This window comes from Crocodylus siamensis, chromosome 1 (assembly GCF_052110815.1).
Source record: "Crocodylus siamensis isolate JL-2025a chromosome 1, ASM5211081v1, whole genome shotgun sequence".
Classification (NCBI taxonomy): domain Eukaryota; kingdom Metazoa; phylum Chordata; order Crocodylia; family Crocodylidae; genus Crocodylus; species Crocodylus siamensis.
Genome location: NC_143395.1, coordinates 140,877,302 through 140,904,895, shown reverse-complemented (window position 1 = coordinate 140,904,895; position 27,594 = coordinate 140,877,302). Strand labels below are relative to the sequence as shown.

Here is a 27,594-nt window from a genome sequence, read left to right as displayed (position 1 = left end):
AGCTCAGGCAGGCAGGCAGGCTCCAGGGGGAAAAACAAAAAGGATCAGGCTCACTGCTTTCCCGGGCTGCTGCCAGGCTGCCTGCAGGGCTTCCTGCAGAGCCCCTGCGCTGCACGGAGCCCAGTGCTTCACTCGACGGCTGCAGGGGCCGTTGAGTGAAGCACTTTAAATGCGTCCCAATTCATTTAAAATGCATTATACCACTGAATTTTCTACAGCAGCTGGAATAAATGTGCAATATACTGCCGAGGCATGTAAACACCAACACCATTAAAGCAGTGCAAAAGCATTTAGCCAGCTTTAAAGTGTTGTGCACACACGCCTCTCGTTTTGTCTACAGACGGCCTAAAGGCTTAAAACACCTGGTGATCCAGCTACTGGATTTCTTGGCAGCAGTCTGGTGAAGGGCCAGGAGGAAGGCATGCTCAACCAGCTCCTGTCACAATCCAGGTAATACACTCCCTCGTATCAGTAGCATCTTTGCTACTGTGTATGAACCCACTGCATGTCCCAGAGGTTCTCTGATTTGGAGGTCTCACATCCAAATGGTTCTGCAACACCTGTGAGTAATGTAGCAGCAAGAGTCAAGTGTTCATTAATTTTCAGATGTTCTTATCCTTCCCTTTTACCCGTTCTCTGTTCTAGTTCCTGGTACTATTTACAATGAATGCATAGGTACGATCATCCCCAGCAAGTGGAAACAGGCAGCAGGCACCTGGAGAGAAGAATCTTGGCACTGGGAGAAAGACTAAAGTGAAAACAAGATGTCTAAATTCCCAGGTTTGAGAAACAACAGGCGATGTGCTGCGAAAGGGCAAAGGGAACAGTGTGATGGAACCAGAAGGCTTTCCCCCCATCTACTGGTTTACTGTTTTCAATGAATTTTGGAGGTAATGAAAGGTGCCATATTGATAGGTCTAAATGAGTGATTCCCAAAGAGTGTTCCTTGGTGCGCTTGTGTGCAGTAAGAGCGATGGAAGTGTGTTGTGAGATCCCCGCGTGAAGAGATAAATGATTTTTCCCCCCCATCCAGTAGGCTGCTCCTGCCCCAACTACTCCAGCCAGACCTGTGGCTGCTGCTCTGGGGGCTTCTGCCACTGCTGCTGCCTTCCCTTGCCCTTCTCTGCCCCAGACAGCACCCCCATGCTCCTAGCAGCATGTGGGGCATATGGACACATAGATGAAGTCATAATTTGCAACCTGGCTCCTGCTCTACAATCCTCCTATGCTCTCAGGGCTGTAAGAAAGGGTCATGGGTGTGGTTGCTGGGTGTGAGACCCTGCAGGAGTAGCCTCAGCAGTGGGTACAGCTCTTGCTCTCTTAGATGCAGTGGTGTCTGGAGAAGGTGGGGGACAGGCAGTGGAAAGAGCATGGCACAGAAGGATGAGGTTGTCCCTGCCACTCTTAAGTGGCACTGGCTAGATCAGTGATCCTCAGCTTTTTTAGCCACAATTTCCTCTCCTGATCTTTTCTGAACTGAGATCTAGCTCAGTGATTTTCACTGGGGTGTTGCAAAATTTAGAGAAGTTACAGAGTTATTTTTTTTAATAGTCCATCTCAGCACTGGCATGATTTACACTGGCAGGAAAGTAGAATAGGTTATATGTTTTGAAACACACACAGGGCACATCTACGCATTCATTAATGCACCTTTGCTACTGTGCATTAAGTTTAGTACCTCTAATATGATGTACCACATAAAGGCTCATTAGCCTGCACTAATGCACAGTAGCAAAGGTGAATGGTTTTTCTGACACAATGCACAATAGACTAATTCTACTGCTCATTAGCGCATTAATGTGATGTTTGCCATGTGTGCTACTGCACAGTAGAATAGTCCACTGCGCATAAGGCATCTCATGTAGACATGTCCGCACGCACACACATATGCACGCACACATGTGCATGTGCGCGCACACACAGGTACGCACACACACAAGTACACGCCCCCCTTCAGTGTAAGAGTGACAATTTTAATTCAGAAAATAAGTGTGCCCCAGATATCAAAAGTTTGAGAAACACTGCTCTAAATGGTGCAGTCCTCTGTATACTTACAAAACAAGGACAGTGTGGGCAACACCACTCCAAGCTCCCTGAGCACTCAGACTCTTTTTTCATCAAGAATGGCAGCAGAGCTCCCACCCTCCTTGGCAGTATCAAGAAGGCAAAGGAGGCAGGAATGACAGAAAGGGGGAATTCCCTGTTCCCAACCCCAGAGGTAGCGCATGTCTCTGGCTGGCTGTTTTGAACCTGCCCAGCTCTGTTCATCCAAATGCAGAGACCTTTCTTGGGATGGTGCCTTTCAAAAGCAGTAGATTCATAGACTCATAGATGCCAGGGTCAGAAGGGACCTCATCAGATCATTGAGTCCCACCCCTGCCCTGGGCAGGAAAGAGTGCTGGGGTCAGATGACCCCAGCCAGATACCTATCCAGCCTCCTCTTAGAGACCCCCCAAGGTAGGGGAGAGCACCACCTCCCTTGAAAACCCATTCCAAATTCTTGCCACCCTTACTGTGAAGTTTTTCCTGATGTCTAACCTAAATCTGCTCTTTGTCAGTTTGTGACCATTGTTCCTTGTTACCCCAAAAGGTGCCCTGGTGAACAGAGCATCTCCAATTCCTTGCTGCCCCCCCCAATGAATTTGTAGGCAGCCACGAGATCACCTCTCAGCCTTCTCTTGGGGAGGTTGAAGAGATCCAGGTCCCTTAGTCTCTCCTCATAGGGCCTGGCCTGCAAACCCTTAACCATATGAGTGGCTCTCCTTAGATCTTGCAATTAATATTCCAGTGAGTTCTTTTGTGCTCTCTTTGCACTCAGGCAGATATCATGGCAGTGCTTATCCTCACAAAAATATTACTAAAGGAGGGCAAAAGTTCGATGTTTAATGACAGTTGAATTTCTGAAATAATCATGTGACTCCAGGAGCTGGCCCCTTTTATTATGGGGCCTATAGTGTCTATGTTGTGATCCAGTCTGGCTAAAGGTTCCAGATATGATAATGGATTTATATTGCAGACATCTGTTCCATAAGTACTGGATTGGGCTACTATATCATTTCACAGAAACCACTGATCAGAAATTAAGTTATAATAACTCCATGTTGCTACTCCTCCCAGTTGAGCATTGAGCTGGAGACTGAAAGGTAAAAGGGTCTGTATTCTATGACTAATCAAGATCCATCTTGTTCCCTAGGTCTAGCTATTACTGCTTTAAAAAAAAATGTATTCATGGGTGCTGACAGACATGTAGGTCCCTGCTAAAACTCATGGTGCTTCACATAAAGTGCCATGAGTTAGAGCAACACCCCCCTTCCCCCCGACCCAACAGACCTTTGCCTGTTGGGTTGGGGGAGGGGAATAGAGCTCCACTTTGGAGTTTATCCAGGACAGGAGCCTGCCTGCAGCCTCTCTCCCTGCCCCCCGCCCCCCGCCCCCCCCACTCAAGGTCTGGTGGTGTCTGTAGGAAGGAGTTCCAGGCTGGGGTTTGCCTGACCTGAGCCAGAGGGGGACGGGACTGGGGGGTCCATGAGGCAGGGGGCTCCAATCCACACCTCCCCCCTGCAGCTCAGGTCAGGCAAACCCTAGCCCACAGCTACCTCCCTCTCCCTCCCCATCCCTTCTCCCCACTCCCTTCCTGCACCAGGGGTAGGGCTGCATTGACAGACTGACCCTAGGGGCACCCATTCCCTAAGGCACTCCATTTCAGGGCACATTCATCTGATACCTCATTAGATGAGGGTTAATTTGCCACACAGTCGACCACTTTTAAATCACTCTGCAATCATGCATATGTGTCACAGCACAGCTGTAGAGCACTTTCAGGAGAGTCAACGGTCTGAAAAATGTGCCCCTTGAGTCTTGAGTTGATAGCAAGGCATAGACCAGAGATGACTGGTTTATTCTGATGCCAAACTACATGTATCTAAATAATTTGCCAACATGGGGGTCTTTTAACTCTGACATTTGATGGTGCTCAGCAAGTTGCTCTTGGATTAAATATATTTGGTGACTGTTGCATCTTCCTCCCCATTGTGTGTTTGTGCATGTCTTCAACATTTTCTGGTAGTGGGGGATTTCAGGGTGGGGTTTCCCGAAGTGACTGTTGTACTTATGAAGGTTGTCAAGAAGACAGCTCTGGGAAATGAAATCCTCTGCTCATGAGAACAAGTGACAAAATGAAGATTTCCTTTCATTGCTCCAGCATCCAAAGAGATGAGATGGTAGTTCAGTCTCCAGAGTTCATTCAGTCCTTGGTCTTTCTGTTGAGGTCTTTGATAAGCTTGCCAGTCATGCCAGTACTTTTCATCATGTGTGTTGAAAACATCATTATTTCAAATAGGAATATTTACTATGACACCTCAGCCATCACTGACCGGAACTAATTTCTCATAATGACAGATAGGTCAGAGGCTTTGTAATACAATACAAATCATATCAGCCATGCGGACCCTTATCTTTGGCTTTTCTGAGAGAAGTCAGAAAAATGAGGTCACTGAAAGGGTATTAATGTTCTGTGTCCACTGTGGAAGGGTGAGAGGACAAAGTATACAGTATATTAAAAAAATAAACAAAGTGGGCCATATCCTTTTCAGTGGTAACTCTCAGTCCCCACAGATTTATCTGTGCGAGTGCAGCAGTGCTTTTTCTGACTTCTGTGCAGGAGATTTGAACAGGCAGTCACTGTAGGTATATCAGAACCTACATGAAATAGGATTAGCATGCAATGCTGCTTGTCTTTGCTTGCCTACCACAGAGGACAAAATCCTGGAGGCTAAAATGGATTTTTCAAACTAACACACTTGGCTAGCAGGAGGAGAGTAGATTAGGGTGGTGCAGCTCTCATGCATTCCTATTTGAACATCTTTCCCATTGCTGTGTTCAGATCCTAGATACTCCCTCTCTCCAGCCCCTATTCATAGTTTCCAAATCTCTATGGATGTGTGACAGAATTGTAGGTATGCTTGAGGAAGATCTCCACAAATATATCTCAATACATTTTTATTGTTTTTATGCCTTATGGTGGTAGGTGGCCTCCATCCATTTCACAGGGGTGAGGATGTGTCAAGGGACCCTTCTAATGGTGCCTTTGTTGGATAGATTGGTTATTTTTTATCTCTGTCTCCTTGGAGATCTAAATATTTAAGAAGAATTGCTGGTCTTTCCTTCCACAGGTTGGAGAAAGAAGGAAGCCCGCTGGGGGACGGGGGGACTACTGCCACTGCTGGCCTGCTGAGCATCCCTTGCAAAGCCAGCAGGTCAAGGCACTTAAGGGAGCCCACCCCTGTCCCAGCCCTGGAACGAGCTGTGGGAAGGCAAGGGCCCCTAAAGAGACACTTGTGTGCCTGTACACAAATGCCAAGAGCTTGGGGAATAACCAGGAGGAACTTGTCCTTCTGCTTAACACAAATAATTATGATGTCATAGGGATAACGGAGACCTGGTGGGACTCCACCCATGACTGCACCACAGGTATAGATGGCTATACCCTGTACAGGAGAGATCAAATGGACAAAAGGGGTGGGGGTGTAGCTATGTCAAGGAAAGCTATGAATCCCTGCAAGCCAACATTGGCACCCAGGGTGGACGACTGGAGACCCTCTGGGTGAAAATCCATGGGGAACACAGCACAAGGGATACAATGGTGGGAGTCTACTACAGACCTCCCACCCAAAGTCAAGAGCTTGACCAGGAGTTCTCCAGGGAATTGACTGAAGCTGCATGCTCCCAATGCATGGTTGTCATGGGAGACTTCAACTACCCTGACATCTCATGGGAAGAGTGCTTGGCCAAATCAGAATGGTCGCAAAACTTTCTCTCATGTGTGGATTACTTGCTGCAAGAAGTCGACTGGCTGATGAGAGGTAAAGCACTGCTTGACCTAGTACTGGTTATGGGGGATGACTTAATCAGTGACCTGACGATTGAAGGGAAGCTGGGTGACAGTGATCATGAGCTGTTCACCTTCACCATCCACCGTAAAGCTGGCAAGTCAGTCAGTAATACAGAAGTCTTTGAATTCAGGAGGGCTGACTTTGGGGAGGGGAGTTCAGGATGAGTGGTTGCTCCTCAAGGGAGTGATCCTGGATGCACAAGCTAAGTGTATCCTGTCTCGGAGGAAAGGGAGCAAAAGGGCACAGCAGCCCACTTTGTTCTCCAGGGAACTAGCGTACCTCCTGCATCTAAAAAGAAAGACCTACAAAGGATGGGGGACTGGATCCACCTCCAAGGAGGAATATTCTGTTCTTGTCTGGTCCTGCAGGGAGCAAACCAAGGCTGCAACTGAACTCCAACTAGGTACAAGTATCAAGGACAATAAAAAGTCCTTTTTCAGATATGTGGGGAGCCAGAGGAAAAGCAAGGGCAACATCTGGCTAAGCCAGATGGGACAACTGACGCCCAGGAAAAAGCCAGCTTGCTAAATGAGTATTTTGCATTGGTTTTTCACCAGTCCTAAGGGATGTCCCTGCCCATTACAGGATGGGAACGCCTGAGTGAGGATGATTCCTTACCCTCCATCAATGCTCACCTTGTGAAGGAACACCTTGAGAGGCTGGACACCTTCAAGTCAGCCAGCCCTGACAGCTTACACCCAAGGGTACTCAAGGAGCTGGCAAGCATCACAGCCCAGCCTCTGGCATGGATCTTTGAGAACTCCTGGCGCTCTGGTGACGTGCCCGAGGACTGGAAGAAGGCCAATGTGGTGCCTATTTTCAAGAAGGGGAGGAAAGCGCCAAACTACATGCCCATCAGCTTGACCTCTATTCTGGGGAAGGTCATAGAAAAGATTATCAAAGAAGCCATTCTTAACAGGTTGGCCGATGGCAGCATCCTGAGGGATAGCCAGCATGGGTTTGTTGTAGGTAGGTCTTGCTTTCTTGCTAGACCAATCTTATTTCCTTTTATGAACAGGTGACCTATCACCTGGACAAGGGAGAGGAGATTGATGTCATATATCTTGACTTTAAAAAAGTCTTCAATCGGGTATCCCATGATCACCTCTTGGCAAAACTGGCCAACTGCAACCTCAGCTTCACCACGATCTGCTGGCTGGGGAATTGGCTCCATGGTAGGACCCAGAGGGTGGTGGTTGATGGAAGTCAATTGTCATGGTGCTCTGTGACCAGCGGGGACCCATATTGTTCAACGTCTTCATTAATGTTGTGGATGTTGGTATCAGAAGCGGACTGGCCAAGTTTGCCGATGACACCAAACTCTGGGTAAAGCATCCACACCTGAAGATAGGAGGGCAATCCAGGCTGACCTTGACAGGCTCAGCAAGTGGGTGGACGAGAACCTGATGGTGTTTAACACTGAAAAATGCAAGGTTCTCCACCTTGCGAAGAAAAACCTGCAGCATGCATATAGGCTCGGCAGTGCTACGCTGGCTAGCACTACTGACGAAAAGGACTTGGGGGTCATGACTGACCACATGATGAACATAAGCCTTCAGTGTAATGCTGTGGCTAGTAAAGTGAGCAAAATACTGGCTTGTATCCATAGATGCTTCTCGAGCAAATCCCGGGACGTCATTCTCCCCTTATATTTGGCCTTGGTGAGGCCGCAGCTGGAGTACTGCGTCCAGTTTTGGGCCCCACAATTCAAAAAGGGTGTGGAGAAGCTTGAGAGAGTCCAGAGGAAAGCCACGCACATGGTCAGATGTCAGGAAAACAGACCTGATGAGAGGCTGAGAGCTATGGGACTTTTCAGCCTGGAAAAGCGCAGGATCAGGGGCGATCTGGTGGCTGCCTATAAGTTTATCAGGGGTGCTCACCAGGATCTGGGAGAACGTCTGTTCACCAGAGCGCCCCAGGGTATGACAAAGTCAAACGGTCACAAACTTCTTCAGGACTGTTAAGGTTGGACATAAGGAAGAACTTCTCTACTGTCCAAGCCCCCAAGGTCTGGAATAGCCTGCCATTGGAGGTGGTTCAAGCACCTACATTGAACACCTTCAAGAGCAAATTGGATGTTTATCTTGCTGGGATCCTATGATCCCTGCTGACTTCCTGCCCCTGGGGCAGGGGCCTGGACTCAATGATCTTCTGAGGTCCCTTCCAGCCCTAATGTCTATGAAATCTATGAAGCTTTGAAGCTCAAGAGGCTAATTACATAGTCTGTGCCATGCTGACCACTGCACATTATGGAATATTTATTTGGTGCCATTCATTACACGATGCTTCAGATGCATCCCCATGATCTTTGCAGTCTAAATAAGACCTAGGACAGCATTTCAAAGATGAGAGTGCAGGGTTTGGTAACAAGGAGAGCTTGTTTGAAGAGTTGAAGGTTTAGGAGGAGGAGAAAGATGCCTGACATTGAAAACAAGGAGTCCATTTTAGAATTGAGGGGGCAGCATGAAACTGAGTGTGGGAAGAAGGTATGCAGAGCAGTGAAGTGAAAAGTCTGGAAAGAGATTAAGGGAGTAAAGGATGAGGTAGAGAGAAAGGGAAAATAATCAGGTGGTAAAAAGATTATGTGGGACCTTGTGGGTCAGGTGGAGGAGCTTGGATAAGATTATGTAAGAGAAAAGGAGTTGTAAGTAGGGCAACAAGTGTGGTATTTAAAAGCTGAGTAGAGGCTCACCAGGCACCCTGAGCACAGGCAATCTCAGGCACTTGCAAGAGACAAAAGATTGTATCCAACAGTGCTCAGTAAACAAGTGATACCCGGAGTAACTAAAGGAAGACAAGACCAGAAGTGTTAACCATCAAACTTCTGGGTCCTTGCAGGAAAAGCTGATTCCCTGCCATTTAAGTAGAAGTGAGTTTTCTCTCTTCTCAAGAGAAGGCTTACCCACAACACTCCTGGGTGCCTTAAAGCTTATTTATTTCCCTGAACTGTAGATGGGATTACTTTTTAACTCATACTAAATAACCTAAACCAGTTTCCTCCATGTACTTGGAGGCTTGGCCCTCTGAGATATACTCTGAAGGACACTAAAGAAAATTAATAGGCAAATCACAGGCTGGTTGCCTCTGTCTTCCACATAATCTAGAAATGTGGAAGGTGAAATACAGAAAGGTGATTTCCTGTGAAGTCATGACAGCTCTTAGATATTTATAAGATACGACTCTATGTGGAAGATACTCCTGTGATAGTGTCAGTGCCTGCTTTGGGTGGTTGCAGTGGCTTTTTGGGGAAGCCCAGGCCAAACCAATAGGTGTCAGTTGTCATACTATTGTCATACTGGTCTACTATTGGTGACCATGTCAAGCGGTAAGGCTTTCCCAAGGGAAGACAATTTAGCCTGTAGTGTTAACAGTAACTCAAATGGTTTGGGACTTGGTTACCTCTTCCTTTCAAGCTGCACTGCATACTTGTGATGTGGCAACATGCTTGAGTTGGAGTCCTTCCTTTACAAAAGGGAAAGTTTGAAATCCCCTGCTCCCTTGGTCTGTTATAACCTGGATCCATTACCTTTCAGGCCATGCTTCAAAGTCCATTTTTGCCCAGGACTTTGGAGAAAACGTTGCTTTGGGCATTGGTTGGGGAGGACTTTATCCACTTTTATCTGAAGCTTTAATTGACATCTCAGACATGTGGAAGTAAAGTAGTTGGGATGTAAAGCAGTTGTTGCTTGTTTGTTGATGACATTGTAATATCTGAGGCGGTGCAGATGCTCAGAGCATAGGATGGGCCCTGTTAGAAATGGTAGTCATCATTTATAAACTGAAATACACACACCCATGCATGCTTGTTTCCCATAGTATTTGTTTCTGCTACAGAACTCTGTCCTCCCCTCCTGGAAAAGCATCCAAGACCCTGAAGAGCAATGAGGGCTGCTGGGGAAGAAGAGGAGGAAACAGCTGCTCAAAATAAGAACTAGACTAAAGAGGAGATGAAAGGCATTTGTGCAGAGCAGCTATGGGGAGCATAGGACTGTGGAGTGGGTAGAAGTGTCCCAGTGAAACAACAGAATGATGCTGGGATGTCTAGAATCACAAAAGGGAAAGAGGACATAAAGGTTTAATAGAACAGACTCAGGAAAAAATGAGGCTTAAAAGAGAAGGAAATTGTGGCTAATTTAAAGCTGCCTAGGAGAAGCAGGTGGGAGGAAGGCCTTGAACATTTACTGTAGTCTGATTTAAAGCAAGGAAATGGAAAAACAAGAGCTGGATGGAAAGAAAGAGGGAGACTTTTTCTTTCCTTAAAGTGAACAATAGCAATTCTTATGCCAAGCACTAGCGTTGTTCTGAGAAAATGGAGAGCTCTTGAAGTAAAAATTACAGTGATGCCTCAGCCAGAGGCCCCTTTCATTGCAGTAAGGTGTATGACCCCTTTCACTTAAATTTTTCCTGTTTATATATTCAAGGAAAGAATTAAGAGATTTAGGAGAGGAGCATTCCTTCAACTGAGTCTGGTGGTGATATTAGGTAACTTGTATTAGGGACAAATAGCAGTAAAAGGAGCTTTATCAGCCTTTTCCTGCTGTTACTTATGTTGGCCCAAATTCCTGTTGACTTTGTTGGGTGTGCTCTTAATGTAACAGGGAATGGCATTTGGCCACTTCTCTACAATGCATGACACTCATTTAATGCAAGCTTTACATGACAGAGGTGATGATTCTATTATGCAAGACACATGTGATTGTAGTATTGTGGCCTCTTGAAAGGCTGCCCAGCTCCAAGTGTTTGACACTTTATCCGAAGAGGTAAAAGGACATCCAGAAAAAATACATGAGAGCAGCCAATGCAATCAACTTCAATATATGCTCCTCTCTTTCCAAAAATGAGCATCTCTCCAAAACAATCAAAGCTGCCCAGTTAAATAACACTTATTCAGTACAGAGGAAGTATAGCATGATGGGATTATATGCAGATTCCAACTAAAACACTCACAATTGTTTGGCTCAGAACAATGAACTAAACTGAAGAAAATATATATGTGGAATATGAAGATTACCTTATATACATTATACTATAGGAACACCGAAGAGGAGTTGAATATTTCATGAGTGAAGTCATCGCGCTGGTATATGACAGTGTAAGCGGGGGGGAGCACTGTGCGTGCATGCTGTGAATACTGAGTAGTAATCAAGCTGCTCTGTTTCAGACATAGGGCCAGGTTCTGCAATCTGCCAAGGCCATTTCGGGCCACGTAAGCAGTGCACAGTGACCTGAAAACAGACACAAGCTAGACATGAGTCAGTCAATCAAATTGCACTGGTCTAACTGAGGGGAGAGTTTTGATTTCATTTACAAGAAGAATAACATTAATCTCCCTTCTTCACGGCTTTTCCCCTCTTATTCAGTGGGTGCATCTACATGTGCCCCTGACTGCACACTTGGTACTGTGCAGTAAAATAGTACTTTAGTAAGTACTAAATGATTACGCAGTACCCACTGGCACTGCGCAGTCCTGGCAGTCCATGGGTCATTTTTGCAGTAGCAGCTGTGCAATAGTGGCACTGTCATGGTTAGTGCCTGCTGAAACTATGTCACTGTAGAAACAAGCTATGTCACCATAGCTCATAGTATCTCATGTAGTATAATACAAATTATAATTATTGTTACTGAATAAATGCTCACTTGTCCTTGAAATATCATGGGACCATGCTTCACCAGCAGCACTGGGTCAATTTTTAGCACTATTTATAAAAGACTCTAAAGTATAGACCGGGGTGGGCAATTATTTTGGGTGGAGGGCCACTTACTGAGTTTTGGCAAGCCAATGAGGGCTCCATGACAGGCAGCCAGGGGCAGATAAATATTAATTTTCTAAATTTTTAGGGGCCTCATGGACTAGATAGACTGTCCTGGTGAGCTGCATCTGACCCACGGGCCTCATTTTGCCTGCCCTGGGGATGGGGATGGACTGGACATGTGTTCTCAGCATTCAGCAGCCCAGTTTGGACAGTGGGTCAGCCTAAAAATGACAGAGGTATGTAAATGATTTTTGCTTCAGATTGTAGGAAGGGAGGCAGTGAAGGAGTTTTGGTGGCTGTACAGCCAGATTATATTCTCTACTACCATGATGCAACTTTAATTGGAGTCATATGGTCAACCACTACTGCACATATGCCATCCACACGTCAGTGGAGTTGCACTGGATGCCACTGCAGCAGATTTATGCTTTTTTCAATGGAACAGAATTTGTCCCATAAAACTTTATATTTACAATAAATACTGCGTGGCGGGTGGGAATGACTTTGGTTTAGACTGATCTTTTATGTCAGAAGAAAGATGTTACAAAACTCTGTAAACTCATGGGCTAGGGAGAGAAATTATATATAAACTGGTATAAGTGATTGGAAACAGGTTCAAATGTGTAACAGAACAGAAGTTCAGTGCACGTAAACCTGTTTCAAAATGTCTGAAACCAATTTAAGATAAACCTGGATGGATGTAATATCAGACTTAACCGATTTAGATTAAATTGGTTTATTTGACTCCTGTCCTAGATCCTGTCCAGATTCAAGTTAATGCACAGCCCCTAGCATCCTAAGATGCTTTGCACCTTTCCTGCAAACCTCCCCCTCCCCCTTGCAGAGTGGGTGGGCTAGCCTTGGCCCAAGCTATTTGCTCTAGCCGAGAAGGGAGGCATGCTGTAGCACCCCATGGCTTCTGGCCTGGGTCACTGCAGACATCTGGCTGCACTGCCGAAATCAAAAGTGAATGTCTGTTCACTTGTTTATCAGTTTAATCTCCGCAGTTTAGATTAACGTGCAAAGACTGAATCAATTGAGCCTCAGGCTTTTTGACTACCTGTACTTCGCTCTAAAGATTTGTCCGTGCTTTTCCTCAGAGCACTGACAAATCTAAATTCTTTAAGATTTCCTGGATCCATTTATAAATAAGACACATCAGAGACTTATCCAATCCTCAGTCTAGAAAACGCTCTACATTCTGTATTCTTTTTCTCTGCATTTTTACCAAGGGTAACACATGGAAACAGATCTTTCCTCATTACAGGCCAAAAGCCCAAAATTCTTACTCTGGTAAACTTGCCCTGAAGTCAACGGGAGTTTCATAGAATCATAGAAAATTAGGGTTGGAAGGGACTTCTAGAGGTAATTTAGTCCACCCCCTGCTCAAAGTAGGACCACTCCCCAACTAAATGATTCCAGCCAGGGATTTGTAGAGTTGGGCCTTAGAAAACCTCCAAGGATGGAGATTCTACCACCTCTCTAGGTATCCCATTCCTAGTGAGAAAGTTTTTCCTATTATCCAATATAAATTTCCCTTGCTGCCTCAGTAAAGAATAGTTTGAGAACTCCAAAAATGACTCAAAAAATGATATTTGTTGTTTATTCCCTAAGCAAAGCCCTAATCTTTGTAACTATTCCAAAGCAAGCTATAATGATGTCATACCCACAGGATTCTGTCTTCAGGTGAGAAATAAACAGCAGGGGCAGATGAGCTCTTTAATAAACAAAGTTCCTGTTTTCATGCAAATATCCTTAGTACTAAGGAGTGAGAAATACAGAAATTTATGGTATAGAAGCAAGACTGTTTGGAAACAGACTTTTTATTAGTTTTCTAAGAGGCGCCAGCTGCTCTTTAATGTTTTCATTTCAGGGTTTTATGTACGAAAGCACTAGGTTGTGTAAATAGAAAGGCTGAGAAAGTTACAGGGATTGTTGTTAATGATGGGTGAACCTGGAAGGCTGAGAAATTTGCCTCAGAAAAGATTTGAAGTATTGATGTTTATTCAGAACAACCTAACATTTTAGGCTCCTGGCTATTCTCCCTAATATCCTGTTTGCTGGGAACTTCTATCAGGCACTGCCACTATCTTTTCTGTAGGCCCAGGAAGTCTTCATCTTCATCTCCCCCAGAGACCTAGGAAGTGTTCTCTTTCTATGGTGATGTTGCTTCGATCATCCAGGAAAGTTTTCCTGAAGTCTACCTTTTTGACAGTACTTCTCTTCCTGAGGCAGTACCTCTGTCAGGGAGTAGGTCACAGCTCTTCACTCCCAGGGACAACTTCCAGTTTGGGCTGAAGTCACACCTTCACACCTCTCTCACCCCATCTACTTTCCTCTGTATGGAAAGAGCAGGGATAGAGTTCTCTATAATACAGTGGTACAAGCACCAGCAAGAAGAAACAACTGGTCTGTCAGGTATGAACATCTCTGGCAGTCTTTGTTAAGCCCTATTGTTGATGAATTACATAGCAGTAAGTACCCAGGGATCTGCCAAGTTCAGCTTGGCTGCCCAACCAACTCTGCTATTCATTCAGAATATGTATGCATATAGTATGTGTGGCTTAAACGGTGTTATTGCTTGCTGCGGTTGTAGCTTACTCACAGGTTTGCCACCTCTTGAATAAAGTTCAAAGCTTGTGTATTCCAGAGAACAATCCCAGTCTCACAGATGGATTGACTAGTTGAGATCTCGAGGGTCTTTTCCACTTCTGAAGGCCATGATTGTATCATTCTGCCAGACAGCTCTTTACCTAGATGTTCTTTTTTCCTGTTTCTTTATTTTATGTTCCATGAGCCTGGAGTCATACAACATGATCCTATTTCCGCTGTCATGGCAAAATGCTCTTTTGCTTCAACAAGGGCAAGATCAGGCCAATGGGATCTTTGGTTCGAAGGTCACTGATTATTTACCCATACTAATTTACTGAGTTACCCATACTATCAAAGCACACGATTCTACTTTTCTTTTCTTCATTGTACACTCTCAAGGTTTTTGAGGCTTTCCTATGACAAGAATGGCTCTTGCCCTTTGGCTACCACAATGGGCACCCTCTGGACCTTCCTTTCTCCTTATGTCTTTTGCAGTCTTGTGCCAAAAACTGAACACTCATGCTGAAATCCTGACTTTTCCTTCCATCTCCTACATCACTTTGTTTTTTTTTTCTCTGAGTTAGACCTGGTTCCATAGTGTGACCCCTGATTCCCTTTATGTCCAACTGATGAAACTAGCCTCATCTCCATCTTTCTCCTCCTCTGCAGCATTTTTCATGCTGTTCCTTGATGCACAGAAGGGCCTGTAATTTTTTAAAATATTTTTTAGGCAAAAATAAGCAACTGAAGGTTCATATTTCTCAGACTTGCCCCCCTCCTCATGCCATGCCCTCAATTCTGTTTATCTCAACTCTTTGGGAGTTGTCCTTGGGCCTGGCTTGCTCAGAGTAGGACTTGTGGAGCAAACTGATACTAGTGACTTTATCTTATCTTTACGTACTCCTTCCCCATAAACTGTGGAACTGGGCATGGCTGGTTCATCTCCCAGAATAAATTAGGGCAATAACAGGGTTGCTCTTTAGGATGAAAAAGAGAAGCTTTATTTATTAATGTCTCCTTGTGATGGAATTGATTTTCTTTTCATGGGTAGTGTCAGCAGTTTTAGAACTGGTCTGTATAGACTGTTCTCAACATTTTCATGTTTGCCTTTTATCTTTTTAAACTTATTACTGTCAAATAAAGGGCTTCCAGAAATTTATGCAGAAGGTGCTAGGTAAGTGTAAATGACTAAGAGGTTCAGTGCTAAATGCTAGGTTCAGTGGTGAGATTTTACAATGTGTCAGGGAGGATTGAGCCTTCTATTGCTGTGAAACTGCCAGAGAGATCCTGTATTATTTACTGGAAAAGGGCTTGATCCTTCTGCTTCTCAAGTCAATGGGAAAAACTGTTTGACATCATAGGTTTAAAGTACTTCTCATGACCACTATGGCACGATAGCTCATCAGCTCTAAAGTAATGCTTTGGAAACATCTCCCAATGTATAGTTCACACCATTGTCATCTCCGAAGATTTTCAACAAATTCTTCTTCTCCCCTCCAGAGTGCTTTGAAGCCACAGAGCAAATCTCCTCTTCTTTTCTGTTATAAAAAAAGGAGTAATGGTTTTGTGTACTTCCATTTTTAGATGCCCCTCTTGAGACACATTAAAAGGGTCACATTTTTGTATGTTTAATGCTCAACACCCAAAACTGATGCACTTCTGAAAAGCCTAGCTTATGTTCCTTTGATAAGTTACCTGCCTAGACTTTTTGATACAGACTGGAGATAAAAGAGTTCTGTCATAAGGACCAGAAACTCAGCTCATGTATATCAATACAGCTCAAGCTACACAGAATTTAAGCTTAGAATTACCACTCTGACCGGCCCTTATCAGCCTTATGTTCTAAGTGTTTTATGGTGGTGCTCATAGGTACTCCAATATTTCAGTTCTTCGATGTTATAGATCATTTTTTGGGGGGTTGCCTGTTGTTAATAACTGTACTTGATTTCTTTGTATTTGGCAATAAGCCCTTCTATAGGAAGAATGTATTGGCACCACCTTTCCAAAAACAGCCACAAACTAAGCCAGTGCACACGTATATGATCTCATAACTGCATATACAAAGCATTTGTATACACGCAATTTATCAAGCAAGTACCTATAAGCAGTGGTCTTTTTGGCTTGCAGTTATCCATTTTGCATGCACATTTTCATACAAGCAATACTCTGTTTGCTCATGTAGAAGAATATTTTGCATCTTGCCTGTTTAGTTTGGAAACCTGAATGTTGATGACAGCTAAAATAATGAGAACACCTCCAGGCCTATTAATAAAATCTTGAAATTGACTCGTCCTTTCTGAGAACTTATGTCCTCTCTTCTCCCATTCAAAACAGTATTTTTAAGTCATTGTAGGAGGGTAGTTGACAATGACTGGTATGCAAACTCTAGCTGCCAGCTTTTGAAGGTTCTTAGAAGCCTGTAATGAGTAATCTGTATGTTTCTGACAGGTCTCTAAGGAGGGGGCTGAAGTTTTACTTGAGATAGGTTGCCAAAATAAGTGTCAATTCATGAGAAACCAACTGCCAAAAAAATTATCACACCAAGCACTGGAAAAAAATGGAGAACACTATGAGAGTGCATCCTTTCATAGGTACTAGAGATTACATACTGGGTACAGCGCTCTAGGAGGTGAACATGCATAGTTTTTCCTTTGGTAGGAAAGGAGAATCTGAATCTATATTTTCCATGACTATTTGTATATTATTTCTCTTGTCCAAAGCCAGCTGGTGTACATAAGCATGGTTCTCTAATGTTACTTCTATACATTTGTTGTATAATGAAGGCAACTAAAAAGTTGACCGAAACCAAAAACTCCTAGATAAGCCACCAAAATATGGGAAGTTTTGGTCACTACTAGCCTGGATGACACATTCCTCTTCTGAATGGTGAAAACTTATTTTTTCCAAAACCAGTGTCCTTAGCCATCCAATGTTTCTTTTTCCCACAAAGGGAAAGGCTGCTGAGCATTCATCAGGTGCCCCATTTAAAGCAGACAGGAGAGTACCATGCCAGTATATTGGTACTGTGAATGAAAGGAAGTTATGAACATGTGTGTGATACTGCCATTGTCCTTCACTATAACTGGTACCAACTTTGAGCCACAGAAAGAACTTCTAAAAATACAAATGGAGCAGATGCTTGCCTAAACATAGGGCAAGAAGAGAAACTTCAGGCAGGAAAGCAGGCACAATCATGCATTTAGCACCTGATCAACACTCAGTGAGGTTAATGGAAAGAAGTAAAATAATTTCACCAGGCTTTGCATCAAACTCCTAGGATGCCTTTCTAAACTAATTATTGCAACAATTCCAGTATTGCTGTCATTCAAATACATATTCTTCTACTTTCAAAACGCCTGTAATCATTGCCTTTGGTATCAGAGTGGCATCATTTGTGACACTGGCTGCCTGGTGAGGGAATCCAATGCGGAGATGCTGAAGTCTGTTTCAAAAGTGTTTTTAAAGTCTGAAGAATGGTGTCACTCTTGGAACACTCAAGCAGATCTGAGGCTTTTTGGCCATGGGCTGATTATGTGTAAGGGACAGGAAGGAATTATTTTTTCCCATAAGTCTTGTGATATATACAGTCGGTTTAGTTTTTTCCTTTCTTCCTATAAAACAGGGGTGCTCCACCTCTGGTTTGCAGGCCATATCCAGCCCCTGGCACCTTGTCATCTGGCTGACAGGGCTCCTCGGTGATTCCTGGTGAGCCTCACAGGCCATGGCACTGCATGCTAGATCTGGTGTGCAGTGCAGCATAGGGCACCAATTCCCACACCTTGGGCTTGGTGAAGGCAGCACAGCACCCTGGAGCTCCAGCTGCAGTACACAGACCCCAGAGGAAACATTTTGGTTTCCCAGGACCCCCATCCCCATTTGTGGGTCTGGGAGAAGGCAGTGCAGGATCCAGGGGACCACTACCAGTGCAAGGGCTGGATGGGAACAGTGTAGTCTGGACATGGGTGTGCAGGGGTGATCCTGAAGTACTGGGTCTGATCTGGCTCACAGATCAGCCCCATGCCACAGGGACAAAAGAATTTGTTTGGCCCACAGGGACAAAAGAATTAAGCACCACTAATTTAGAAGAGTATTTAGATTATTTATGGCAATGGCTGGACCAGTATAGGATACCATACTAGGTGAACCATAGTGTAACACTAGGTAACCCACACTTCTAAAATTATGTTGCCAATTGTCAGGCTTCTGTGAGAACAGGTCAGGGGCTGGCTTTCCATCTGCTGAGACTGCAATACTATCTGGTAAACATTTCCTCTAGGAAAAATATTCCCTGAGTTAGATAGTGATGGAAGGCAGCTCCCAGTCCAGGCAGTACATGACAAAGGTGTATCTCTAGGACGTAAGCTTTTAGAATACCATAACATGAGAATAAATCTATTTCTTGTGGAAGACCAACCCTGCAGTGCCATGCAAAGCTATGTTATTGGTGAAATCCATCCATTTTATGTAGGTGCACCAAATCACCAAATGTTTTATGCCAGTTTGTTTTTTGATCCAAACAATCTTCTCTAGACTTTGAAAGATTTCACATTGTGACATGTATTTCATAAATCTGAAAAGCATGAATCAGAACTGCATGATGTAACTATAGTAGATTCTATATTAATAAAAGTATCAACAAGTCCAGTACCTTTAGGCTCTGGCTTGGGAGTCCAGACAGTTTATTTGTCTAAGATTAAAATGCTGCATGATCTTGGGTAACTCATTGAGGAGCTTCTAAAACAATGCTTATGAACTTGGCTGGAATGGTTTAGATAGGAATGACTCTGCCTTAAACAGCAGGCTGGACTAAATGACTTCATGAGGTCCCTTCAGAACCTCATGAGGAGCCCTAGCTTCTATGATCCTATAAGTGACATTTCCTAAGCCTCAATATTTTTTGACATTCTCCCCTGGGCTCTTTTCAACATGTCCACATCTTTCTTGAAATATGGGACCCAAAACCGGACAGAGTACTCTAGGTGAGGCCTCACCAGTGCCATATGGAGCAGAAGAATCACTTCCTTTTGATTTGGAAGAAACCTTCCTGTTAATATAACCTAGTAATGCTGTTGCCATTTTTTCAACAAAAACATAGTATTATTTCATATTTAGCTGATGGTCCTCTGTAACCCACAGCTCCTCTGCAGAAATGCAGCCTAGCAAGTCATTCCCAGTTTATATTTGTGCATGCAGCTATTTCATCCTAAGTTCAGGACTTTGTGCTTGTCCTTGTTGAATTTTATCAGATTGATTTCATACCATTTCTCCAGTTTATTCAGGTCATTCTGGATCCTAGCCCTACCCTCCAGAGTGTCTGTAACTCCACCCAGCTTGCTGTTATCTGCAAATTTGCGAAGCATGCATTTGATTCCATTGTCCAAATCACTGATGAAGATGTTAAACAATAGACCATTTGAAGCAGTGCTTTCTGATTTTAGGAGACTTTATCCTGTTGCCAGTTTGGCAATCCACTCTTTCCATCCTAACTGAATCTAAAGTCATCTGCATGTGTTGAGAATCAAAATAGTCTGTGGTCAAAATGGGGTTGTGTTGTCACTTAGTATAATACATCCCTCTACACTTCTTGATACAGCCACTGATGAAAAGAGCTGATGTTCCAAGTCAAACCAGGAGAAAAAGACAATGATTTGAGACCAAACATAGTAGCCTCATATCACCTTCCTTTTCCAACTGCACTTCAACAAACCCAACAAAACTATGCTACTTTCTCTGAGCTCAGTGCCAAACCTCAGTCTCAGGAAAGGCCCTGGAAGCTTTGCCATTTCCATTAAAAGGAATGATTTGGCCCTTGGTGCTGTTTACTTGGAAAGAATCCAGAATTCTTCTCATCTTGTCAAAGTGGTTAGTATGGTCATAAATCATAATGGCTGTCCTTAAAATATTTGCACTGGGTTTGATCTTCTGTTGTGTTACACTGCTGTAATAGAAGGAGACTTGCCCCCACCACATTCACTCTTTTCATTAGTCATTCTCTTTCCAATCTTTCTCCGACGGTGCTTTTTTTTAAGGCTATTCAATTATTTTCTTTCCCCTTCCAGATGGGGTAGAATAAAGTGAAGAAACAATATTTCAGAGAAGAAAGACTTGGAAGTAGCTTATGTTTTCTGTGAGCCCATTACAGCTGTTAATTTGGGAAAACCTCAGTGGAAAGTAAGCAATATGGCAGCATTATTTTACATGAGAATTCAGAAATGGCCTTGTTCCAGACCTGGACTGATTTAGGTTCTTGGCTTTCATAGTCAAAGCTTCATGTAGTGTCATGCTTTTTTCTAGATAATGTTGATGCAGCTGTGGAAGTCTGTGATGTTCATTTTTAATGGGGCATTGTTGTCATTCAATCCAACAAAAGCTTTGTGCAATTGTGATGTTGTTTGTCTTTGCTTGTTAGACACTGGAGGCTGGAAAAGAGCTGAGACACTTTTAGCCAAGGAAAGGGGTGGAGGAAACAGGTCCTCCCTTCCTTCTTTAGATAAATTTGCTCAGACCAAAACCTCACATCCAAAGTCATGAACTTTGGGAAAGTTTGGAGTTGGATTTGAACTGTGTGGGTTGGACCCTTATACACCTCCAAGACACGCACACTCTTCTCTTTCTGTAGACGTTTTCCTGTCCAATACTTGTCATGCATAGTTGGTGCCATATCAAGATTTAAGTACTGTACTGAGTGAAGCTGCCTCTTTTTCTTGGATGGACATTTTGTTTGTGGAGAGTATACAGTACAGTGTTTAGTTGCCTGGATGGAACTGAACATTCAGGAAAACTTCAGCAATGTGACATCTATTTGAGTAGTTTTCCAATAAAAGTGGTTGGCCATTTAAACTTTTGCTGGAAAGGGCTTTTGATAATTTACTGTAAAAAGAAATCCTTTACTTCCAGAGGGAAGGGTTAGATGACCTAATAGAGATCAAAAATGGGGAAAATATCGCTTCTAATAAATAGCAGCAAAACTGTTAATCTCAATGGTAGGTCTAAGAGAACTACTTCACATGTTGATTAGGTCAACATACATATTTCAGTGATGCCTATGAGCTTCAGTTAGGTTGGAGCTGCTTTTCTATGCACTGCACAAACATATTAAATGACTGTCTTGCTCCAGGACAGTCGTTCTTACAGTCCGTATTAAGTGTTTCTTTAATTTCTTAAGATATTCTTATCATCTAGAGAAACAGTCTTGAACTCTTACCCAACCATCAAGCAGAAACTATACCTTCTGTAGTGAAACACTTCCCCTGCCCCTCCCTCCCCCCGCCTCCCATTTTTGTGTATGTATTCCTTTCCTGATTTCTGGCTGGACTGAAATTTGGAGTGCTGAAGTACTGTGACAAAGGCTATACAGGAAATCTTGTGAAACAGCTGAGACTTCCATATTTTCCCTTTGCTAGTGGCACTACCCTATTGCTTGTATCTAGAGCTTTTCATCTGAGGCTGAGCACTTTTAGAATGTGGGTAAGTTTCTCGGCCAGTTTAAAGCTGGGGAAGCCAAGTTACAAAAAGGGTGAGCTCCAGTGGATGTGGTTTCACTGAAGTCACATTTAGTGGAACTACACATATTTACATGAACTGAGCATCTGGCCTAAAGACATTAAGGGCTAGATCCCATTTCACTTTACATGCCCAAATGGCATTCATGTTGCTGGATGAGTGCCATTTATGCACAATTCCTGATTCTACTTCACAAAACAGGATTACCCTAAATCTCTGCATGAATACCTGCTGGAAACTGTTGGCTCTGGATTTAGGACCCAGAGGCCTTGTTCCGTGGATTTCAGCCTGATGGTTAGAGTGAAATTAAGTTTTTGGATTGAAGAGGAAGCCAGAGATGGGCCACACCATTTTGGAGACAGAGGCCACATCTATACAAGACACTGACTGTGCAGTCCTTACTGTGCAGTCATTTAGTACTTGTATAAACAAGTACCAAATGATTGCACAGTAACCTGGGTCACTGCACAGTAGCGCAGATGAATGCCCTTTTTGTGACACCACTGTGCAGTAGCCTAATACTATTGTGCAGTAGCATCGTGTCCTAGTTTTTGCCATGCGATGCTATTGTACAGTAGTATTGGGCTACTGTGCAGTCAGTATCTCATGTAGATGCAGCCAAAGAGCTTAATTCATGAGGAGGGTGAAAGGGTTTTAGGAGCAAATGTGATGTTTTATGAAGGCTTTTGAAATTTGCTAAACCCATAACAAGAGGGCAGTAATGGCAATACAATTTAACCACAACCTGCCTTGCACATGGAGAGCCTTAGCTGGATATCATGTTCTACTTCCAGCAATAGAATCAAGGTGCCAAAATATTCAGTAGCTTTCTTAGGAACATCTGCAGCTTCTTTAGCATATATTTTTACAGCTGGTCATAATTTTATTTTATTTTATTTTTTAATGGTACAAAATCCAGGATCCTGGAGGGGGAGAATATGCTTTCCTCATATCAGAATTTAGAAGTTACACTAGCAAATTGCTTGGGAATAGCATGTCAATTGAGAAAGAAAGTTGCCCAAGTCAACAGTGAAGGCATATATACTTTCCATTATTATGATTGTAAATAGAGGTGGCCTGAGAAGGCTGTGTTATCCACATCTGCATCTAAGTTTAGATATGCTTTTGGAAAGGCCTTGGGTTTAAAGTTAACAGTGCCAAAACCATGTAAATTGTTCATGTAAGATTTTGGCTCCAAATAGTGGATCTTTTGATCGTGAGATTCCTGTTATTCTGAAGGATGGAAATTTGACTTGATCATGTACTGTTGCACAATTTTTTCCATGTTGAGTGGAATACAAGAATGATTTCACTGAGGACCAACCTCTAGAGGTAGGTCAGGATTTTGCAATTTGATTTGTAAAAAAAGCAAACTTACGCCCCAAGTCATCTGTAGTAATTCAGTTGTATTGATAATTGAAGATTTGAGCTAGCTGAGAAATGCCATTGTCTATGTCACTGTCTCAACTAAAAACATCCCAAACTTATTACATTCTGGGAAAAAAATTGGAGAGAATGGATGAAATTCTTATGTGCGAGAGTCTAGTAATAGAGAGCTGTTTTAGTTTTCAGAACATAGAATCAAATTCTATAGATGAAACCAAGCCAGGACATTGGAATCCAGGTTAGATATGAATCTGAATTTCCCCGTAATTCAGGGGAATGAGTGGGCTAGAATTGGATTAGTTCCCATTCAGATTCATTTCTAATTTGTATATAGGTATCACAACTGGGATATCAACTGGCTTTGCTAAGGGCATGGGATCCAGTTTTCTTCTAACTTATGCTGGGTGTGTCTACCTGTGCCCCTGACTGTGCAGTTGTTACTGCACAGTCATTTAGTACTTGCTTTAACAAGTAACACTGTAATTGGTATGTGAACACATACACACACACACACACACAAACTCAATTCTCCTCTTAAGTATGTGTATATAAGGAGTATCTCCATCAATACTGAGGGAGTTGCATCATTTTAGATTCAATGGGCATGTCTACACGAGACACTGTGTTGCCAGAGTAATGAGCTATGGCAGTGAAGCTCATCACTACGGTGACGTAGTGTTAGCCGGCACGAACCGTGGCATGATGGTACTGTGCAGTAGCAACAAACTTGTGCCGTCAGGTTGGAAATGGCCCATGCGCCACAGGGACTGTGCAGTAACAGCAGTTACTGCACAGTCATTTAATACTTGCTTTAGTCATTTAGTATTTGCTATTACTGCACAGTCCTGGAGGTGCCAGGGTTGACAAGCTGCTGCACAGTAGCGTAGATGTAATGGTTTGTACTCTCTGACACTATGTCACCATAGCTCATTGCTATGGTGACACAGTGTCTCATATAGACACACCCACTGAATCGAAAATGATGCAACTCCCTCAGTATTGACCGAGTTTCTCCTCATATACACACATTTAAGAGGAGAATTGAGCTTTTTGTGTGTTCTAATGCCAATTACAGTGCAGTATAATAGATCTTCTCCAGCTGAAGTCAGAAAGCGTTTGCCATTAATATCTGCTGGAGCAGGCACAGTCTCATGTTGCTGAGTATGACATAATTCAATAAAGATCTTTAAAACTCACCAGATTAGCTCACTTGCCACAGTTAATATTTTGACCACAACTAAAACAGTGCTCAAGAAGGATTAATTCTGTGTTGTCTCAAGTGCCAAGGCATTGCTCCTAGGAAGAGGAAGGGGGAAGGCAAATCACTGTCCCTCCTGTTAGAAATGGGCAAATGAGTGTCATAGAAAGTAACCATTTTTTAATATTTTATACAAAAGCTAAGGGATTGCTTATGCAGAAACATCCAGGGAAGACAGGGTGACTTAAAGATAGCGAACTTAAAGTGCATTAAGCTCTTGTGTGAATCCTGTCATTCAGAAATAAAGTGGCCTTTCACCACTTATTCCTTTCTGGACACTCAGTCCTCTCCTTGAAAGGGAATCAAACTACAATGAATTCAGGATAATTTATTTCAGAATGAAATACTAACTCCTTTAGGTAATTCCTCGGAACTTTCTTGAGAGTGCGTAGACAAGCTGTTGATGATAAAACAGCAGACAATAGCAGAAAGGGTTTAGTAGGCACAAGAAATTGTCAACTGGAGTATTCTTGGATAAACTGTTTGTGTGTGTCCTTCAAAAGTTCTTCCCTCTAGAAATATAGAGAGCAGTGTTTAGTCAGTTCAAATCCCGTGTTTTTTGCTTTGTTTGCTAATTTTTTGCTAATTTTTCCCCCTAATACCTCCTTCACAATGTAGCTCACATTCTATTACCCAATGTGGGTGAATGGAGACTCATATACAGGTCATTAACTGATTAGGACATAATGGAAGAAAAACATGGGTAGATGCAGTTGAATAGTATGGTGTTAATATTCCACTTCACCTTGATGCTTGAATTCAGTTGCCATTCAGCAGCTTTCACTGTTACTTTGACTTTATTCCTCAATGGAATATGATCACATCAAAGTGTCAGTCTTATCTGTGATCCAATTTTCTGTGCCTGCCCCTATGGAACAGATTGCTCAACGTACTTATATCCTTTCCAATATTCCTCCAAGGGAATGACTTAATCTATAATGCAACACGTCTGGTTGTGACTACAGTGGTTTGGGGGACGAGTAAGAGCTTGGATCTAGTATTCAGTTATGTCACATCTGAGAATTCCTTGCTTGTATATTTTCAGAAAATTCAGAGAAGTAAATACTGAAAGGAGAGTTTAAAAACTATTTTATTCTTAAATTAGGGATGACCTCACAACACAAATGGTAGAGCAACTGGTGGAGGGTGCAATGCCAGTAAAGCAAGCTGAAATTCTAATACTTTATAGTAAAAACAGTAATATTTCTGATTAATTACTGTGGGGTTTTTTGAGGTTTCAGTATAAATAGCTGCTGATTATTTTTTAAGCGTATGATGATTATCTTAGTGCATAACCTCTCTTTAAACATCTATTTGGCAAAAAGAATAGGAAATACATCATGCAATATTCCATTTCTAGGGCCAAATCCTGTCATCTTTCTATATTTCAAGCTGCTGTTCAGAGCGAGGTTTTCTTGAAAAAGTATGACAGGACATGATGCAGATGTGGTATAAGTGTTACATATACAGTAGGGCCTTTTCAAATGAAGACATGCAAGTGGAATTTCCCAGTGTTACCATTTTGTGGGAGCAGCAGCATCCACAGTTATTAAAGAGGAACACAAAGGTCTATGGTTTGGCATACTTGGGGATTGGAAGGATATTGGAAGACTCAGAATTTAAGTTTGATTATTTTCCTTAGATCAGATACTACCTCAATGAAACTAAATTAGGTTTAAATAGAACTGTGTTGGGATAAATTGGCATGACTGGTACAGCTGATGATATTTATCATTATTATGTTCTGGCTCAATAAGTATAGATTATGGCTTTTCTGATATAAATCACTGGCCATGCAGCTAAAGAGTAGAATGGAGACAGAGCAGATGCATTTGGAAACTCCTTTCTGTTTCAGTGGTGATTAGAAACATCATGAAGTTTGGTAATCCTGGCCTGAAATAAGTGATTTTAAAAATGAACTCTTGTGTAGGGGGGTATGACATTCCGGAGAAGGCTCTGGTACTTCTCAGATACTGCATTTTTCAATCCTCAAAATCTCTAGTGGACTTACAGCATCCCTCTAACCAGTGTTTTTTCCTAGATAGTGTTTTTTGTTTAAACAGAGTTCATGGAGGCTGCAGGGTGTTTATTGTGGACCTTTTCTAAATAGGCTTTTACGCTGCACTCATCACTGTAGAATCTGGCACCGACCAGTAGTGCATTAACTGGCATGATTAAGATCTGATGATTGTTTTCTGTTCTTTTATCCTCTCTCTTCAAAGAGGAGTGTGCACCATAGGTTATCTTGTTTTGGTAAAGACATTGCTGTGTATTTGTGCATTCATGTTAGGGAAGGTGAGGTCAAAGAAATGTGCCCTGTATAGGGACCTGGTGATAGGTATGTAATTTTCCCATCACGAGTGGTTGGCCGAGTCCTTCCAGAAAGGGCCCAGACTATTTTGTGGTATTCCCTGGATCCCTGTCATGTCCTCAAGCAAGATGCAACAGTGGACAGTGTCAAATGTTACAGAGAGCTCTAGAAGGAGAGGAATGAATGTTTGCCTTCTCTCTACCAGTAGACTATCCATCAGTGCCACTAAGGCAGCTTCACTACCATGGCCTGAATCCAGATTGTGTCAGGTATAAAATATAAGTTTCACTTGGATGAGGTTGTAAATTTCCTTTTACTAGTGTCTCTCAGCTTGCTCAGGAATTTGATATTAGATGCTAGCTGGCCAGAACCAATATAGCCACCGGAGGGGGTTCAGTCTTGACTTGACTATTGGGCCTTTGAGGACAGAAAGGAAGTTTGGCAGGGAGTGGCACCAGCTGCTCGTGACTCTCAGTCACAAGGTAGGAAGAGCATGGATCAGATTTACAAGTCTTGAGTTGAGACTCCTATATTGTATCCAAAACATGCAGAGCAGGGAATGTACTGAATTCTGGGAATGCAGGGAAGGTGGGGGGTAGTAGATCTAAGTAGAGAAGACCTATGCTTTTTAAGAAAGCTTCCTGAATGTGTGTGATCTCCTTCAGCAAAGTAGGCTGAATGTTGTTTGCAGTGCTTTGTACTTAGGGTGGGATTTGGCAGCTTCAGTGGAGGCTGATTGGAAAGTTCCCGTAGCCTGCAGTCCAGCCTCAGTATAGCTTTGAAAAAGGTATTACATTTCATGCTGCATGTGTCAGCTTTTCCTTTCTACCACCAGTGCTCAAGTTTCTGCCCCTCTTTCTTGATCCTCTACAAGATGTCAGAAACCAAATTGATCTGGGA

General features: G+C 43.0%; 1 protein-coding gene across 1 annotated transcript in view; it reads left to right on the top strand.

Annotated features, from left to right (window-relative positions):
• Positions 1 to 336: 336 nt before the first annotated feature.
• The window catches only part of LOC149873414 (uncharacterized), a 50,144-nt gene continuing 22,886 nt past the window's right edge, over positions 337 to 27,594 (top strand). The window contains exons 1-2 of the mRNA XM_090031498.1: positions 337 to 450; positions 646 to 890. The gene's annotated coding sequence lies outside the window, so the exon portion shown is untranslated. The remainder of the gene's footprint in view (positions 451 to 645; positions 891 to 27,594) is intronic.